Source organism: Scylla paramamosain, chromosome 4 (genome assembly GCF_035594125.1).
Source record: "Scylla paramamosain isolate STU-SP2022 chromosome 4, ASM3559412v1, whole genome shotgun sequence".
Classification (NCBI taxonomy): Eukaryota; Metazoa; Arthropoda; class Malacostraca; order Decapoda; family Portunidae; genus Scylla; species Scylla paramamosain.
The window spans coordinates 23436675-23457026 of record NC_087154.1 but is presented as its reverse complement, the minus strand read 5'-3'; the positions used below and the strand labels follow the sequence as shown (position 1 = coordinate 23457026).

At 41.1% G+C, this 20352-nt stretch overlaps 1 long non-coding RNA gene across 2 annotated transcripts in view; it reads right to left on the bottom strand.

The window, feature by feature from the left end:
* LOC135099887 (uncharacterized) overlaps positions 1–20352 on the bottom strand; it is a 39485-nt gene that overhangs the window by 11587 nt on the left and 7546 nt on the right. For both annotated transcript variants that reach the window (XR_010268418.1, XR_010268417.1), the window contains exon 2: positions 5424–5718. This is a non-coding gene — a long non-coding RNA (uncharacterized LOC135099887). The remainder of the gene's footprint in view (positions 1–5423; positions 5719–20352) is intronic.

Below are 20352 nucleotides of genomic sequence, written 5' to 3'. Positions count from 1 at the left end.
AATGATGATGATAATAATGATGATAATAATAATTATAATAATAATAATAATAATAATAATAATAATAATAATAATAATAATAATAATAATAATAATAATAATAATATCAACAAGAACCAACTGCTGCCTCAACCGTAACACTACCAGTCGGTACTGCTATTATCATTATCATTATTATTATTATTATTATTATTATTATTATTATTATTATTATTACCGATGTTACTACAACTACTACTACTACTACTACTACTACTACTGCTCATACAAGTGCAAGAAACTTCGGAAGGGCTACAGAAATAACAATGAAAAAACAAGAAAATAGCAACAAAATAACAGCACGAGGAACAACAACCCCAATAGCAACCACCACCACCACCACAATAACAACAGCAATAACAGCAACTTTTCTTTAATAACACGTTACCCTTAAACCCATAATAAAAATGAATTTTCTAATTATGTTTGTTGGAGTCAATATTACTTTTTTATTCCCTTCTCAGGTCTTAATGTCATACTCTGACGATGTTCTGATTATCATGATACTTTTACAAACGAGAGAGAGAGAGAGAGAGAGAGAGAGAGAGAGAGAGAGAGAGAGAGAGAGAGAGAGAGAGAGAGAGAGAGAGAGAAGGACCATGACGAGTTAGGCAATAAGAAGAAAGACAGTGGAAAAAAGGGAATCATATCTAAACCAGCAAATCAAAGGTAACAAAAAACAATAATAACAAGGAAACGGCATAAAACGCAGGATATGCCACGCAGGGGAGGAAGTTGTGTGCGGAGCCTTCAGGAAGAACGCTCGTCGGATCCGGCTGGAGGAGGAGGAGGAGGAGGAGGAGAGTGGAGCAGAGCGAGGTAATGGCGACAATTAGTTCCGGCGCACGAGCAGAAACACCAGTAGCTTCCGGGGATGTGTGGTGCCGGAGGAGCGACGATCACCACCACCACCACCACCACTACCACACTCACCATCACCACTACACTCACCACCATTTACACTTGCCACCACCAATACAGTCACCACCACTTTCATAGTCACCACCATTCCCATTGTCAATTATCTTCACTACCAGTCATTATCAATATCATCACCACCATCATTACTATAAACGCAATCACTATCACCTGACAACTATAGTAATCTGCATCACCACCACCACTTCCACTATCATGACACCAATGACATCACCACCACCACCACCACCACCACTATCACAGCAACGAGTCACTACCATCATCATCATCACCACCACCACTGCTACAAAATCACAACACTACGTACTACCATTAGCGCCATTACAATAACCACCATCATCACCACCATCATCACCACCGCACTACCACCATCACCACTCCGTTCCTGCTAGCATCATTCCATCACCACACGATCAACACAGATATTATTATAGTTTGCCTACGACCACCATCACCACAAATCACCACCAGTCATCAGTTTCGCCACATACATCACCATCACCAACACCAACACTTCTAAAGTTATCACCATCTTCAACACCATAGCAACCTTGTTTTCCTCTCAATAAGCACCACCACTCCCTACCATTACTATTATCATACACCACAGCACCATCATCCATTTCAGACTTATAGTAGAGAGAAAAGGACGGTACAGGAACAATAATAATAATAATAATAATAATAATAATAATAATAATAATAATAACAATAATGAGGGAGATACGGTCCATTTATCGATACAGCATAAAGACTTAAGATGACGACATGAATGAGTGAAATTAATAAATGAGGTGAACACGATATATCTGTGTGTGTGTGTGTGTGTGTGTGTGTGTGTGTGTGTGTTGTGAGCGGATGAGGGAGACAGGTGCGGGTGGCATAAGTCTAAATAATAGCTGTTTGTATGCTGGATGTGGCAGTGGAGTGTTGTTTCTTTCGCTCCAGCAGGGACGCGGCGCCGCACTCCCGTCCAGCCGCTGCATACTTGAGAGCGCCACGGCAAGGGCAGCCTTTCCCGAGGTAGCGGCGGCGAGGAAGGGGAGGGGGGAGGGGATCCGATAAAGCTGGGCGGGATAGCGCGAGATGCTGTCAGCCAAGGAAAATGGCGGAGAGGGAGGAAGCAGGAGGTGCCAGCGGCCACCAGGAACTGTGTGCTATATGACCCTGGGCCCCCAACCCTCCGTCCGTCCCCGCCCCACCTGCCTCCCTTCCCTCACCAGTCTGCGCACCAGCCTCCCTTCCCCGCGTCCTGACACTCCCACACGGACCACTCCTCGCCCAAGCTCACTAAAGACGAAGGGCGAGGGGGCGAGTACCTCAGGGCGACGCGGGAGTAAAGGGGGACGAGGCACCTGCTCCACGCATTACTCGTGGCTGCTTCCTATCATGGCGGACGGACGGCTTGGGGAGGAGACACTGGAGGAAGGGAAGGAAAGGGGGGAACGCTTGGAACTCATCCCCCCCTTCACTCCTCCCACCTCCCTTAACCAGTCAAGTTGATTTACGTCCTCGGCACAAACCACAGTCATGCTGCGAGACCCGTCCCCGGCGTGAAAAATTGTCGAGTCGCACTTAGCTTCTTGAGACCCCTGCTGGAGGTGAGCGAAACGATACGCTCCTCCTTCAAGCTGAGCACCGCTGACATTGCTGAGTGTAAGATGGTGGAGGGCCGGGATGGTGGTGGATGGTGAGGCACTGTATTCCATTAGTGTTAGGTGTGTATCCAGAAACGCTTTGTTCTCTCACCACGACTATTTGCAAAGGCCGCAGAGATGATTAAAAGGATTTTCAAGATTGTTTCTCTTGTTAAAACGGTGAAAATCTTATTAATCTGTCACTAGAAACGTATAAAAACATCCTTACAAACCAGTGTCACTTCAACTAAAGCCTTTTGAAAGTAGTGGAGATGTAGCAAGAAGTGTTTCAGAATATGGTCCTTAGTAGTGATGGTGACGGTGGTGGTGGTGGTGGTGGTGATAGCAGGCAAGGGATGGGGAGGATGCAGTGGGGAGCGGCTGAGGATGCGTGCCGAGCCACCGTTCTGCTATTGGTCCGTGGCGAGGCAGAGATGGTGAGGGAGAATGACACCACGCCTTCCGCTTCATAAATCTCACAGCCTGCGCATCGACAGAGAGAGAGAGAGAGAGAGAGAGAGAGAGAGAGAGAGAGAGAGAGAGAGAGAGAGAGAGAGAGAGAGACCGGAAGCCACACTGAGAGTTACCACGAAACACAGAAAGAAGGTTGATGGGGACGGAGAGCAGCAGTGGCGGTGGTAGTGCTGGCGAGAACCGTGGAAAGACAATAGCAGAGAGAGAGAGAGAGAGAGAGAGAAAGAGCACCGCCATAATGAATTAGGCTCGCGAAAAGGATAGGGCTGGCGGGGAGGCGGCGGCGTGCAAGGGACCGTAATAAATCTGGGATGACTAATAAGTGAGTCGGAGGAAGTAGCGATTAAGGGGGAGCGGCCAGGCCCAAATAATAATACATCGGCGGGAACGTATGGCGAAGAGTTAACACTGAGGGAGGGGAAGAAAGGGAAAGGCGCAAGGGAGAGAAAGGAAGACCCCAGAGTGAATTCATAAGGGAGTCAAGGAATGAGAGAAGGGAAAAGGGAAAGGAGGAGAAAGGAGTGGATGAGGGAGATAGGGCGTCAAAGAATGAGGGGAAGGAAGGAAAAGGAATGGAAAAGGGAGCGAGGGAAAGAAAGGAGTGCATGAGGGAGAGAGGAACTCAAAGAATGAGGGAAAGGAAGAAAGGGAATAAGAAAGGAAGACAGAGAGAGAAAGGAGTGCATGAGGGAGGGAGGGAGTCAAGGAAGTGAGGAAAAAGTCAACGTATGGATCGAAACACTAAGGAGAGGAGCTAAGGAAACAGTTCTGAAGATGAGAGAGATATGCATTTTATTTGTAACAGCTTCGGGGACTGAGGGAAGGCCGGAGAAACAGGAACGGTAGAGTGATTGTGAGTGAAGAAGGTCCCGGCCAGTGGTGGGGGAGGAGAGCAAAAACCCAGACGCAGTAGCTGATGTGGACCAGCGGGAAAGGACGGCAGGGGGCTAGAGGAAGCGGAGGGGAGGGAACGATAAAGGACAGGTGGGAGGGTGATGGGGCGGCCGGGGAGGAGGGAGGGGAGGCTGACGTGCGGAGCGGCCGTAACGCAGCTTGGGAAGGTCAGTCGTACTCGTGTAACAACATTCACTTTTCATGCGACAGCCTCGTCCCGCCCCGACACAACTCCCCCTCCTCCTAGACGACGGTCACGTGGCGGCGGGAGGGATAGATTGCCCAACACAGGTAATTCATTCTTTCTCCTCCAGGAACACATAATATAAGGCCACCACCTCCTCACTGACGTCCCAGGACCGGAGGACACTGGAGCCTTAGTCCGCTGCACTTGATCACAGCTCTTGCATGCACCGCCTACTTTACCGAGGACTTCACAGAGCACCTCACCAGAATCACACAGCCAGTGGCGCCTAATTCTCTCGCAACACAACAGCCAGAGTGGCGCTTCTCGTGTCGTGCTGCTTATTCTTCCCTCGCATGACTCCCGCACTACGCCTGCCGAGCACTTTAAGGTGTTCGTGGGAGTCTCACACATGGAAGAAAGGAAACGAAAGATCCAGGTGCTGTCTCGCTTTCCTTCCGCCCATGTATACAGCACTGCCTCTGCCTGTCCATCATCAAAGTCAATCAACAATTGGAATTATTAAGAGATAAACCGCTGCAGCAATCCTGATGCATCCGTGTCACAGCCACAGACACGGCCAGGTACACAGGTGCACCCCTCAGCACATCACGACAAGTGGCGGGAAGGTGACCTGGATTCCCCACCAAGTAATATTACCCAAGGGATTATTTGTAGGCGTACACTGCGGCGCTGCTCTGCCGTTTTGGCCTGCCTACCACGCTGCCAGCCACCCAGCAAACCGTACCCAACAATTAGAGGAATTATACAAGATTAAAATAAAGAAGATTAAGGCACCGGTTTAGGAGATGAAAAAGTAATTGGTTCCTGATTTACTCACGCACTCGATCAATAAATCTGTTTTTCCTTTTATTATTTTTTTTTTCTTTTCCTTACATTCTCTGACAAGCTCCCTCTCTCTCTCTCTCTCTCTCTCTCTCTCTCTCTCTCTCTCTCTCTCTCTCTCTCTCTCTCTCTCTCTCTCTCTCTCTCTCTCTCTCTCTCTCTCTCTGGGCATCTGGGCAAAGATGACACATCTGTAACACGCAGCAAGCAGTATGGGAGAGTCATCACACCAAGCAACATGGGAGACCACATCAAACAGCATGGGAGTCATCACACCAAACAGCATGGGAGTCGAGGGGCATTCTTAGGTCTGGTGCCAGTGACATCATTTAATACGAAATCAAGAAAGGGATGAGGTGAGAAGGCTTAACAATAAAACCACATGCAGAATTATAAAACAAGCAACTTACTCCAATTCCTCGTGGTTCGTTGTCCTCTGCTGCCGTGTTGTTCTGTTCCTATTGGTGGTGACATTGTGCCAGTAGCAGACAGGTAGAACACCGCCTTGAGGGAGCAGTACAGGGAGTCTGATCATACAGAGCCTTTACAACGATCTCAATCAGTTAATATCACAGCGCCTGGGTGTTACGTGCAGCAGAAGGACACATGGAATCACTCTCCGAGACTCCATGACAGCCACACTCATTACTGCTTCCCCCATTTCCACTTAACTTTATGGGGTAACTAATGACGACCTTGACGCTCCTGAAAATACAAATCCATTCATTAGATGAGTTATACCATACCAGAGTCATTATTGTTTATAAAGGATAGGGTAATAAAAAAGATACCAGTACCTTTTATTTTACACAGTAGACTTTATTTACCGACATTCTAATATTATAACTTAGGAAAGTAACACTCAATGTAGGGCTTCAGGCTTATCTCATTCTTGTGGAGGAGATAACAATCTTGACACACGTATTCTAGATAACTCGCAGCGATTAATGAATAGATAGCGGGGATGAGGCCTTTGTGCTGTAGTGGAATCATGAAGGCTGATGATGATGATGATGATGATGATGATGATGATAAACGCTAGTAGGTTACACTGTACAGCGAAATACAGCAGCAGCAGCACGGAGCAAGCCTTACCGTCACCTCAGACACCAAGCGCCTGCAGGTATTAATTCCTTTGGAGTGTCAACCTTCAACGTGTCCTTTGTGTATCAAGACAGTCTGACATGAAAGAAACTTCACATGTGAGTAAGCGACACCCCTGACACGTTCACGCCAGATGGGCCCACCACTGCAGCAGCGCCAAGCGGCCTCACACCCCACGGGGTTTCCCAGCACCAGGTAGGGCCTGGACATTATCGTCAATCAATCACCACATCGTCAAGAGATAAACATCAATAAACAGACTGCCGACAGCGTCCAGCATTCAATAAGTCTGCCGCCAGACGAACCCAGTCAACCAAGAAGACAAAAGAATGTAATCATGAACCAAGGAATCCCCAGCAAACCACAACCTCTCGCAATGTTCACAGCAATACGCCTCATCCTGTCAAACACAAGTAATGGAAAAGAATGTATGTTGGCATGAAAGGCGTGGTGGAGCACCTCGTCTGGCGGGAAGTCCTCGCTATGCCGACAAATACAAATAAATTATAATCTTCGGGACTCATCGATATAATATCTATGGCCGGGTCATGACTGGAGGAGGAGGAGGAGGAGGAGGAGGAGGAGGAGGAATAGGTTCAACGGGAGGAGGGTAGAAGATGAAGGGGGTGCAGCAGACGGGGCGGTCTCCCATCTATCGATTGAAGCCGACACCTGCACTGGCTACCGCACGCGAGCCGCGGCAACAGCGGCGGCGGTGGTCATGCTGGCGGCCACGGCGGTTACGTACACGATCTCCGAGGAAGCGAGACAGCAGCCCAAGGCGGGAGAGACGGTGCATGACGAAGGTGATGTGTAGAACCGGTACTGGAAATGAGATAGTGAAGCACGAGGAAAATGAGAAAATAGAATGGGGCGAAGGTAATGTGTGGGGAGATGGTGCATGTACTGTACTGTAGCTATATGGTACGTGATCGATAGCCTGGAAGGGAAAATAATATGCATCCAATGTTAAATGTATCATATATGTTATTCGTGCTTTCTTTTGTCCACAAACTAACATTTCGGTGTAGAAGGTTGTACTTTTGAGTGAGTGTTTGAGAATGAGTGACGAGACGGGAACGTGACAGCAAAGGAAGAAGGAATGACAGAGAAAGCCAGGGATTGATACGGAATGCCTTAGCACACACACACACACACACACACACACACACACACACACACACACACACACACACACACACAGACAGACACAGACAGACAGACAGACAGACAGACAGACACACACACACTCGGCCTCGGGTAATTGCCGCGGCGGGACAACTAACGGGCAAGCCAAGGCATTAAACAAGATAATCCCAGCAGCCTGTCACGACGTCACTTTCATTTCTTTCCACCTGTGTATATCTCTGACGCCTCGCTCCCTCAGCCAACCTTCCCAGGTGCGGCCACATCACGCTCCTCCTTACATTTCATACAAACAGTTTTATTGCAATCCCGTTCTTCATGTTCTAATGCATCCGTCAATATATATATATATATATATATATATATATATATATATATATATATATATATATATATATATATATATATATATATATATATATATATATATATATATATATATATATATATATATATATTCGTCGGTCTTTCCTTTTCTGTATATACTTGTTGTATATTTGCCTCATCTTTTCTTTTCTATGTCGTACATCTATTCTTATTCATCTTAACTTTTCATTCTCAATGTCTATTCCACCTAAGATTTGTTTAGTTGAGATATCCATCCACCTCTCTGGCCGTTTCTGTTCTTTCCCTTCCTAAGAGTTGAACTCTTCCAGATGAGTGTGCGTATCATACATCACCAGCATTGAATTGGATCATTCATTTGAAAGTCTTTCTACTGCACTATTCCGGGAAGATGCAATTAGGCAACTTTTTCCATATTGTGTGCTCCTGGCGAACCTTCTTTACACGCAAAAAATAATCTGTCACATCCATTTCCCTCTAAAATACTTTACTTAAAAGAGAGAACAGTGCAGATATGAAATTAATTTTAACCATATATCACTTTTAAACAAAAATTGTAAAGCAAAAACCACACTTTAATAATTTATATAAATTTTCCGTATGTATGTCTGTTTTTTTTCTGCTTCCCATGCTTTAAAATTCTGAAATATTGAGAGAAATTTCTATTCTCTCTTATTTTGTATTTTTCCAGGGCCAGACCTCATAAAAAGTTTAAAAATATAAACTTTTTTTTATCAGATAATGGATATTTCACTTTTAAACAAAATTTAGGAAGTGAACTATCAAATTCAATGATTGACATAGACTTTCTATATTAATATTTCTACTCTACTTTTCATGTTTTGAATTCCGTAATTTTCAAATAAATTTTTCTATGAAAAGATTTTCAATATCAAAATTTATTTATGATGATGGAGTTATGCTTCTTACTTAATTTAGAGACATTGGGTGAATGTAAAATATTATTTTGAAACTATAATATGATGTATAGATAACAGAATTTTACTTCAAACATAGTTCAGTTATAACCAAAATTTAAAAAGTAAACCACCACATTTTAATAACTGACAAACTTAGTATATCAATATTTTTTCCACTACTTTTTATGTTTGTAAATTGTGTAATTTTGAAAGAATTTTTTCCAGGTCCAGACCTTAAAAAAGTTAAAACAATTTCAATCTCAAAATCTTGATCTGATAAAGATATTTTCCTTACTAAAGCCTTGCAAATTCACCACATCAGTCAGCTCCTCTTAGCTGGTGTTCGACTTTCTAGGTCCTAAAATTATTATCCATTTTGTTCGAGACTGTACACTTACACTTCCCCTACAGTATGGTTTGTTTCGGTGTTTGACTCACGCCTTAACGTCCCCAACCCTCACATTCGTAGCGGTATGTGCCGAGGTACGCCTGGACTCTTCACTGCCCATGCATTCACCATGTCCGTTATGTACTTGTATCCTTTATGATGCAGAACGCCATCGTCTCATCTACAGGCACGCACATCTGATTCACTGCTGATATTCAAAAGTGCAGCTTAACAACGGTTTTGCATACTGTTCTCAGGCAGGTGTTTTGAACTTTTTTTTTTTATTTTTATTCAAGTACAGTACAGCTATTTTTCGTGCAAATCTGAGAGGATGATAGGATATTTAAGTTAAACAAAAAAAGAAAAAGAAAAAAAGACGTAACACAAGCCAGTGATGGTCAACGGTCGGCATGCGCAGTAGACTTAGTCTTGCGATCCAAATGTGCTACAGTAATTATCATGATAATAGTCAGAGTTGACCAGTCTTTCGGTTTCTTTGTCAGTCTGTCTGTCTCACATTTTCAAAACAATGAAGTCGAGTTAGGGACAAAACTAACACCATTCAACGCAGTATAGTAAAAACCTAAAATATGCTTGCCATTATTTCTAGCTTGACTTTACTCATAGATATGATAGTAGCCATCGTGATCTACTGGAGAACCGCAACCAGCCTTCGCCTCTGTCCTATCAGTTGTTGGCACATGGGTAGCTACTGACTTGTGTAATGGTAGCTGTGGTACTCTCCTGCCGATGCCAGCCTTGTGCTTGATAGCTTTTACGCACAGTCATAGTCAAGGAAGTGGGTATAAACACCATGCTATAGATCCTTGCATCCTCGGGCTCCATTCAGGCCGAGCGCCACGAGATGAGGGGAGCAACACCCAAACCCTGAGACGAGACATGCGATCCAGTCAGCCGGGATGACCACAGTGTGACCTATTGGAAATCTAATCAATATGAGGGAAATACTACGTGCAGAGGTCGTACACTGAGAACCACGACTACCATCGCCACCACAACCTACATGACCTCAAACAGAGTGGTAGATGAATGGGATACACTCAGTGATCATGTTGTTAGTACCGAGTCATTGGAAGGCTTTAAAAGATTAGACAAATTTATTGATGAGGATGATAGCTGGAGATACATGTATGTTTCATGAAGGATTACCACGCGTAGGCCTGGAGGCCTCTTGCACCTTCGCTTTATTTTCTTACGTTCTTACTTTTAACACCGCCATCTCATCTAACACACCACCGTCACTACCGACAGTATGACTGGAACTATAGCAACTGCCACACCCACATCCAGGCATACTGCCACCCTCACAGCCCGGGAAAATTCCACCACCACCACCACCACATGGCTACCGTACGCCGCCACAGCGACGATTTCCCAACACACAAAGGTCACCTTTGCCCACCTCCCCGCCACCATAACACCACTACTACAACATCTGCCACCAGAATATCATCATCATATCCACAACCCAGTTACTCAGCACAACACCACCACCTTCATGATAATTCTAAACACTATTACTAGAACTACAACTACCGCATCTATCACAACTTCCACCATGCCACAACAGCACCACTATCATTACTAGTATAACACAATGCTATCACCACCACTACCGCAGTACTTACTCCAATACCCACTACAATACACAACGATTGTACCATTACCACCACCGCCAGAAGCAACATCAAGCACCGTAATATCACCGTCGAGAAGACATGAAACTAGCGAACTGCATCCTACCACACTTTCAAAACACATTTCTTGCGTCGTGGCAGCATAAATATCACCCACGCGCAAAAAAAAAATGCAGAGATATATCACGCAAACATACATTCAGCAAACGGGAAAGAAAACGCAGCGTGTTCCGTGACTCCTCTGTGTGCACGAGACGGCAAGAAAAACGACAGGCTGAAACAGTCCGCTGAACCTCCGCGCCACCCTTCCTTGAAACAAATTTACTATTTTTTATGGAGACTGGGAAATCTTTTTTTTTTTTTATCAGATATATGCAACTGAAATTATAATAGACGAGTTTTTACGAGAGGATGAAGAATTGTATGCATCCTTCATGAACCTAAAGGATGCATAATAAAAAATAATGAATCTTCTTGAAATTTACGATATACGGAAGCAGTTTCGTAAGAGTATAAAGTGCTATTTCAATTTGCTTGCAAGTAAACTAGCTCCTATAGGTAATTTACATCGATCGTCGGCCAAAACGTAAGCCAAAACCCAGCGATTTCTGCCTTTTCCTACCTACATAAGTGTCTGGTGTGATCAGTGCAGCTTCCAGAGTGGAAACGTGAATGCGTCCTCTTTACCCAGCGCCCGTAATGAAGAGAGGTGTTTTCGGAGAGAGGGCTGTGGATCACCTACCCAAGTGAGTGTCAGGTGTGATCAGTGAAGTCTCCAGCGTGGAAACGTGGCCGCTTCCTATATACGCAACGCCAGTAAATAAGAGAGGTGTTTTGAGGGAGTGGAGTTGTGGATGACTTGTGGGTCTCATTCCTGAGACGTGAACATTCTGCTGTAATTACAAGCACCGACAACCTCGCTACACCTTCCCTTGCCTTTATACTGTGTGTGTGTGTGTGTGTGTGTGTGTGTGTGTGTGTGTGTGTGTGTGTGTGTGTGTGTGTGTGTGTGTTCTGCTGAAATACCATTATTGACCCTTCAACAAAATAGCACAAATGAACTTTTGGTGGGTACAATGCGACCTGCATGTTGTGTGAACTTGTACGTATCAAACATGTTTTTTAAGGTTAATATTGCACTAATATTGTACTATTGTACTTTCCTTTCTGCTTGATTCATGGAGACATCTCTCTCTCTCTCTCTCTCTCTCTCTCTCTCTCTCTCTCTCTCTCTCTCTCTCTCTCTCTCTCTCTCTCTCTCTCTCTCTCTCTCTCTCTCTCTCTCTCTCTCTCTCTCTCTCTCTCTCTCTCTCTCTCTCTCTCTCTCTCTCTCTCTCTCTCTCTCTCTCTCTACCAGGATCAATCCATCACCCACCAACCCAGGTAATCTTCGCGCCTCCTTCAGCCGCACCAGGACGCGTGATGTCACGGTGGAGCAAAAAGATCATCACGTGAACAGTCGTGTTGACCGAGCAATCAGATCTGGCACACATGAATATCATAAAATACAATTTGTAAAAGATACGTGTGCCAAGGAAAACTCTTAAAAGATTTCAGGAAAAATGGATCATGTAGTGGTTAATCTTGTTTACCTATGAGAAGTACGAGACAACGTACTCCTTTCACACAGTGGTTCCTAACACATACACACACACACAAATATATATATATATATATATATATATATATATATATATATATATATATATATATATATATATATATATATATATATATATATATATATATATATATATATATATATATATATATCACATGAAGCCGCCCCTATTTTGCTTATAATAGATTCGCACGCCTCCCCAACTTTATTGTATTTATATAGTTATATATTTTTTGTAATCTTAATTGTGCAGGAAAACCAAGGTTTTGCTTAGATTTGAACAAATGAAACAAATCATACATTTTTGCCTCAAAAGATGTGTGACTGCCACCTAAAAAGTGACGCAGCCTAGAAAATAAAATAAAATAAATAACAAAAAGTAGAAAAATGAAGAAAATTCTCAAAATAGATTTGTACGGTTCCAAAAACGAAATACAAAGTGTGAAGACGTGGGATATTATTTATATTTGGAAATACTCATAACACTGAAATGCAGATACAGCAAATCTAGTAAACCAACGACTGTGATATGCATTTTCATAAACTACTTATAGAAACATAAAGACGTACGTACGTACATGATGTTTCGAATTCTAGTAGTTATGAAACGTAAAAGACACTTATTCCAGTAAACAAATCCAGCTAAGATACCCACAATTTCATAATCTAATTATGAAACACGAAGGCATGGCACATACGTAATACTTCAAGTTTTTATAATGCTGAAATGTAAAGACACATCACTAAAAGACTGATCCGAAAATGCTCAGTTTTTTAAACTAAATATGACAAGACAGATAAATAATAATTTGAATTTTCATAGCACTGAAATATAATGCAACTTACTCTAGTAAATAACTGAAACCACGACATGCGCTGTTCTATAAACTAAATATGAATTATGAAGACATGGCACACACATGATATTTAGTACCTCATAACAGTGAGAGGAAAAGCTGACTGCATGAATTACTTCAGTGAGATACGAGTAGATGCTGCTGCTCTGCACGGCTCATGGAGTAATTTCACTAGATACTTTTTAAACCATGATTCTGAGGCAGATACCTTCACGCCCCACTGTACCTCTCACACGCCCCTTCACTCTCGGAGACAGCAAGAACAAACATAACATAAGAAAACAAGAATCATCGCCACAGAGACGCGAAAGTAACCAGCTGAATTTTTTATTTTTTTTACTTTACTCATTTCATCCATCTTGGCAGTATAAATGTCGCCCACACATCTGTAAATGCAGAGATATACCTCCCAAATATACAATAAAGGAAGAAAGAAAACGCAGTGTGTTAACTCCATCGCGTGCCCTTGACGGCGGAAGGAGCACAAACCATGACGGTCCGTTATACTTCAGCGCCATCCTTCCTTGATACAGACAGGGGAAACTCTACTGAATTCTTAAAATTCATGATATACGAGAGTAGCGTATACTTCCTCGAGAACAGTGTACATTTCCTAACAAGCGTCCAAGGTGCTATTCTAATTTACATACGAGTGGACCATTTCCTAAGCGAGCTTGCATCTATTGTCAGCCAAAATCTAAGTCAGAATCCACCAATCTCGGCTGTTGTCTACTCACCTGAGTGCCTGGTGTGATCAGTGCCGCCTCCAGGGTGGAAACATGGCCACTCCCAAGTCATGCAACCTTCACGCCTCCTTCACCAACACTGGCATTAAGTGGGCCTTTTTTCATTTTATTTATTTTTTTTTCATTTATTTATTTATTTTTATTTATTTATTTTATTTTATTTTTTTTTTTGCTCTTGACCAGTGGCCCTCTTACATAAAAAAAAAAAAAAAAAAGGACTTGACGTCACGGAGTAGTGAAAAGACCACCGCACCAAAGTGTTTACAGAACAATCAAATTTGGCACACGTGACGGTGATCAAGACTAACCAATTGTCTTCCATCCTGGCAGAAACGTTTGTCCACCGATGTGACGTCAAGATTTTATCCCATTTTGTTTAAGAAGCATCCCCTTGTGGTGACCACTAATGTAGCGAGAATTATAAAGGAATGCCATTAATATCATATATCTGAGAGATTAATTAAGAGAAAAGAAGAGCTGGAGTGGATCCATGTTAAGGTGAAAACATGATTATGAAGGAAATATGAGGAATATACGAGTATATATATATATATATATATATATATATATATATATATATATATATATATATATATATATATATATATATATATATATATATATATATATATATATATATATATATATATATATATATATATATTACGGAACTTTACTGAGAGTTCCTAGAGTTTGAGGAGCGTACTCAACGAATTATGGCCAAGAAAGTTACATCTTTCCACTTGGATAGACAAAAAGAAATGCGTATTGGTAACTAAATCAATGACCCGAACAAACATAGAATACCTGAACACATGAAAAATAAATATATAAATAAGGGAAAGAAATCTGAAAATACGACGCACAGTTTTGCAGGGAGAGTTCTGACTCACGGAACAAGTTACTGGATACAACCTCAATATAAAGTACACTAGAGCAAAACTGAAAGACGGTACGACACGAACCTGACTTCGCCTTTACATACAAATTATGCGAAGAATTAGATCAGGACACGCACACAAGGGTTACTGACACCTTGCAAATGCAGATTCTCATCGATATCAATCTATGGTTTATTGATATGTCGAAGTTCACTACTAGCACACTTTCCCAGTGTATAATAAATACAATGCCTGAAAGATTACAACAGTGCAATGTATGCCAAATAAACACCGATGATAGAATCAACACTCATCTGACACCCATAGATAGTCAACTTCAGACACATCAACAAGCTGATTTAGAGTGAAAACCAAACTAAAACACGAAGCGTCAAAGTTCCCGAAGTTACAAAACATTCTTTCTGAAAACAACACACAATTTCGTACAGTAACACGAAGAATTACAGCATAAATGCACTTTATGACTTGGCGAGCTGTACGAATCCCAGTTTCATGGGACAGCTTTCATCACGTTGAAAAGACTCGGTGTGTCATCCCATTTCGTGTCCTGCTTCGTGTCTTGTTTAGTTTGGCAGCCTCGAAGGAGGAACTGATTATAGAGCAATACTGTAGAGTGGGCGCCGATCTCATGGAAACACTTTTGTGGGCCACTGGTTGATAGCACTGCTAGTTACTTTCTGGTTCATACAAATAATCTCATTGCGGTCAGTCTTACATAATGCTTGGTGGTTGTATTTTTACTATTATCATACGGGTGTCTGCAAAAAATTATTCCGTTGGGCACACCATTATGCAAGGATGCGGGGCTTATGAGACAGATATACTCGTATACGTATAGTCTTCCAAACTGGTTAGAGCCTACTTTCTACCAAACTGATGACAACTTCATCCTGGAAACAATGAAAATGGATCATATCAAAATAATTCAAACTTTGTGTTACACCAGTGACAATTATGCCACAACACAACATAGGCTTCATAATAGTCTATGCCTGATATAGGTTATCGACATTTGGATCTTCCAGACGTTAGGCTACTGTCTCTCAAAACAATCAGACCCTTTTAAGTCCAAACAACAAAATGCTATTATGCTACTTTAATGAACAACCAGGCTTGTTTATGTCTTGAAGTGCCTAGTTACCCGAACACAACCCATGATGAAGGCTTACGAAAATTTTATTATTTAGGACCTAAGCAGTCAATATTTTGCTGGACCGGAAAACTGGGATTCCATAACTTTGCTTTCCTGAGACCTTAACGCACAGCTGTCGGGAATGCCTTAAAAAATTATAAATTAAAAAAAAAAAAAACTAAACATGAATGCAAATAAACAGATTCATTCACTCATCGCACATCAGTGGACATTTCTTTCAGATATATTTTTCGATGAATAAATAACAAGACAAACAGATTCCGCGGTACACAAATTTACTTCTTTTTATCGTGATCATTGATATAATACAACGAAAGGATTATTTTTATCATTTTGGCGATGGAATTTCATAATGTATCAAGCAATAGATAAGCACATTGCATTTTCTTATCGAGCGTTGAAAATGCAACAATAAGAGCGTGCTGGCTAAATCTATTTAGATTGTCACGATAAGTTGCCAGTTACTGAAATTATATATATATATATATATATATATATATATATATATATATATATATATATATATATATATATATATATATATATATATATATATATATATATATATATATATATATATTTTTTTTTTTTTTTTTTTTTTTTTTTTTTTTTTTTTTTTTTCTTAATTATCTTTATTTAATAAAATCTAATTCAGACCTTTCCCTGTTTGGAGAATTCTTCATAAGACTCTTAATGATTTTTAAGTAAATGTACTTCCTTTTTCAGTGTGTTGTCGCCATTTGTAACAGGTAACACAGTTTGGAAGCATTGCAGTAAAGGGAGTAAGTGTGATGCAATCTATACGCTCTAGTAACTCAAGTGCATGCACATTATTCACCTTCTCTTATTGAGCTCACACTCCACCACCAATGAATACGAGCAGCGGGTTCCCCTCGTGACGTGACGCTACTGGCAGACTGGCGGTGTGCCGGTGTGACCGATTCATTGGGTGAGGACGGGAATGCTGCCCATTACTCAAAATATGAAAATAATTATTTACTTTATTCAAATTATATTCAAATAATAATATCTGCATATAATATATATATATATATATATATATATATATATATATATATATATATATATATATATATATATATATATATATATATATATATATATATATATATATATATATATATATATATACATATGCATATATTTATATGCATATGCATATATATATATATATATATATATATATATATATATATATATATATATATATATATATATATATATATATATATATATATATATATATATAACACTTATAGAGCTCGCCTATTATTAACTTTACCAATAAATAAATAGATTATCAATAAGAGAAGGAATATTCTTAAGTTCTGTAAGTATCCTTCGTGTGTACTTACAGCGACTGTGTTTCAAAGCGTTTCAAGGCGGCGCCAGCGGCGGGACATGCAAATTCATCAATGTGTTCTTAGCTCTGCATAACTCGTTGCCAATACCTGTTTTGTATGCCTTCAGTCCCAGCGTGGCATCAGGGCCGCTCACCACACAGCCTGGCGTCACGAAGCAAGAGCGTATGGTTTTAGTGACATGTGAACGTTTCCATGACGAAATATGAATGAGGACACGGCAACACGCCGCACTGGATCTTAGGCCACGCCGTGTTACGTAAGGTGACTTTCGTGATTTTCATAACTATACCGTTACTTCACGTCGATGACGTAATATGGGAATCACGCACGCTGTTTATGGAGCGTGAAGCCCCAGTAACGCATAATACCATGAGAAGACAGCAAGCACTTGTCGCCCTCGCAAGCACCACTCCCTACTTACACAGGTGCTGGCGGCGAAATACTAGCTGCTACACACTCATTTACGATTTTTACGTGCTTACATTCTCCTCAAAATAACTGACTTTCCAAACGTGTTACATTCTTTCCCTTAAGCCATCGTGAGTTAGTCCGCATTTCTTAATCAAAAGTTTTCTTGAAAGACCACGACGTTCTGAAATTGTTAATGATTACTGGGTATATACGAGTATGTACACATCACTGTTACAACACGCTCCATCACAGGCCAAGCTTAACCACTATTTGGAGCAGTCAGTCACCAATTTGTACATTATTTCCACACACTAAAGACCATCTTGAGGCACGGCCCTTTCCAATCTTATTACTTATTACCTATTACTTATTACTTCACCATAAAACATTTTTGCGTTACAGCAACTTAATTCACTAGAAAATAATAAGAATAAAATCGACAGAGTCCACGTATCCATAATTACGTCCAACATACATCTTCTTGACATATACTATCGATGTTTCAACGTAAAAGTGAAGCAACAAATAATCGGAAACAAAACCAATTAGTCACATTGTCCTTGATATTCCCTGATTGACTGAGCCTTACCCATTACAACGCAATGGAGTTATTATGGTAGACGATTTACCTTGAAGGATAATGAATGCGTAATTGTGTGTGGTTTCCCCTTAAGACAGTGGTATGCAGAGGGACGCAAGGGACGCGTGAATCTAACTCAAGTGCGTGATGAGTATTGCGGGCACAACACAGGTGCTGGGCCACTCGCTGATCGAGGCTCCAGGGAATGATAAAACAAGTGATACACAAAGTCTTATACGAAGAATATGTTGAGGAGAAATAAATCTTTTCATAAACATGTATGAATAAATGGCTTGGTATATATATATATATATATATATATATATATATATATATATATATATATATATATATATATCGCAAGCCCCGGTAAAAAATAAAGAAAAAAAATTAGGGAGCAAAGTTCCCTATGTCAGTGGCAATTCCTGGGTGGGACGGTGCGCCTTGCTGCAGTCATCACACGTGTGGCTGCACCAACCACACTACTACTACACCACTACACTGCGGTTCTGCCTGCACGTGTGGGGGCGATAAGTGATTTATCTCATAATGCATTTCCTTCGGCTTTTTTTTCTTTTTTTATTGTTCATTAGAAAGGAAAGAATAACTCAGACATCGTACAAAATTTGTTCAGGAAATTATTTATTTATTTATTTATTTTTAAGAGATGAAACAGCTTGCTGTATGTCACCTCGCGTGGGTGGTAAAAAGTATCACCAAAAAAAGTTACTAGTGGTGTCATTTTATTATTATTATTATTATTATTATTATTATTATTATTATTATCATTATTATTATTATTACTATTTCCACTGATGTCACTGCTGTTATTATCACTACTACTACTACTACTACTACTACTACTACTACTACGTGCTATTACTACTACCACAATCATAATCATCACAAATATAATTTTCTTCTTTCACCATAACGCGGAGGTGAATACATAATCAAACCCCATGCTCTGTTATGGTACTCTGCATAACTAAGAAAAAGTCTTTACTTATCTCTGTCACCGCACCCTGACACATAAAACATGCAAAAAGGTGAAGACCTACTGAAATCGAAACACAAGTCAGGAATGCTCATCTTGAAAATAACCCACCTGAATGACAGGATATTCGGAGTTTACAATGAAAAAGCAAATGTATGAGAATGCTAAAAACAATAAATTGCCATCATGATAACTAACTCGTGTACTGCTGAAATCTACACCAAATTATTTGAAAGACATTTATGATCCTTAGTGTAGATGTCACTATGAATAACTAGCAAGTGGCAACCAGAAAATAAATAAATAGACCGAAATATACAATATATAAAATAATTATAATAATAATAATAATAATAATAATAATTTGCAAAAGCTGTCCACGACGCACAAATTTTGTCACTCGTCTATTCTTTGGTGAAGGTCTGTGCATGTAGTATATAATCTGTTTATTTGTTTGCTTGCCTGTGTGTTTGTCAACGTTCGACTCTCCATCAGTGTGCCTGTCAGTCTGTCCGACTATATACCCAGACGGTCAGCATCCTTTCATTTCTGCCTGTCTCGTCCATCTCTCCCCCTATCTATCTTTGTCTTTCTCCATGCCTCTCTGACTCTCTGTCTGTCTCACTGTGCATGTCTTTTAGATCTGCTTATTTATCACTTAATAATATCTGTCTCTAAATGACTACCCTTCCCTTCGCCTTATGGTAGTTTGTTTCAGTCCGTCCATTCTGTCTGTCTATCTGTGCCGTAACGTTACTCTCACACCGCCACCAGGAAGCTGTAACGTCCGGTGGTGGTAGAGATGGTGGTGATTGTGATGGTAGTGGTGGTGGTAATGGTAGTGGTGGTAATGGTGGTTCCTCAGTCCAGCTAGTGGTGCCATCTGGCGGCCGGACCCTTATTCCCGCCCCCTACCACCCGCCCTCCTGTCCTTCCCTCCGGCTCATGGCGGCCGGCGGTTGGGGGTGAAGGGCGGCGAGGGGAAAAGGGGGTAAGGGGAATAAAACGCTATTGGTGCCACGTATGTTCCTCGCTTGTGTGTGTGTGTGTGTGTGTGTGTGTGTGTGTGTTTGCTTCACTTTTCAATTTACCTCCCACTCCTACCATTCCTTACACTCTCCTTCCC